General features: G+C 42.6%; 1 pseudogene; it reads left to right on the forward strand.

The window, feature by feature from the left end:
* Nucleotides 1–362: 362 nt before the first annotated feature.
* Nucleotides 363–727, forward strand: part of LOC103596277 — a 1,697-nt pseudogene continuing 1,332 nt past the window's right edge.

The following is a 727-nucleotide window of genomic DNA, read 5'->3' on the forward strand; positions in this document are numbered from 1 at the left end:
TAATTGAGGTACAATGCAGAAGGTCAAGCAGACAAAAACAGTAACCTGTAGCTATGTGAGAGACATTTTGTCAATCACAAATAATGTATTTTATAAAAACAGAGTAAAACCATTAGCTGAGGAATTTGTATGCACAGAGAAATGTGTACAGGTGTTTTTCTAGAGTAGTCTGATAAAAATAGGTAGTAAAAGTGAGAAAATTATATCATATAGAAATATATTTCATGTGCTATGTTTATATGTCAAAGCCTCAAACTTCCTCAGGATGATGTCCAGGGAACGGACACATTGCCAGGGCCAAGCCAGAGTTGCTGGCCATGCAGTTTGAGGGTGATAGCTCTAGCTGAAGGGCTTGAGGTGGCATGTGCCACTGTTCCTTCTGTACAAGGTCTCTGTTTGCTTCTGGTGGTGAGAGGAGACAGAACCCTAAAGCAAAGAAATCTAGATCCGAGAAAAAGTACTCAAGGGCCATGCAAGCCAGTTGTGACAAATGCCTCCCAGTGTGTCCATACAAGATTGACAGGAGAAGGTCCTTGTCTATTCTGGAGATGTTCATACCCATATGAACTCCATACCTCAAGAATGTGCTCAAGGTCCAAACTCCAGATATAACGTCAGGTGTCCGTAGCTGTACCCACAGATGTGCACATAGTCACTTATGGAGTGACTCCCACAGTGAAGCAAGGCAGCCTGATGACACTGCCATGGAGTCTAGAGAACACAGAAT

This window comes from Galeopterus variegatus, unplaced genomic scaffold, assembly GCF_000696425.1.
Source record: "Galeopterus variegatus unplaced genomic scaffold, G_variegatus-3.0.2 Scaffold1971, whole genome shotgun sequence".
NCBI classification, from domain to species: domain Eukaryota; kingdom Metazoa; phylum Chordata; class Mammalia; order Dermoptera; family Cynocephalidae; genus Galeopterus; species Galeopterus variegatus.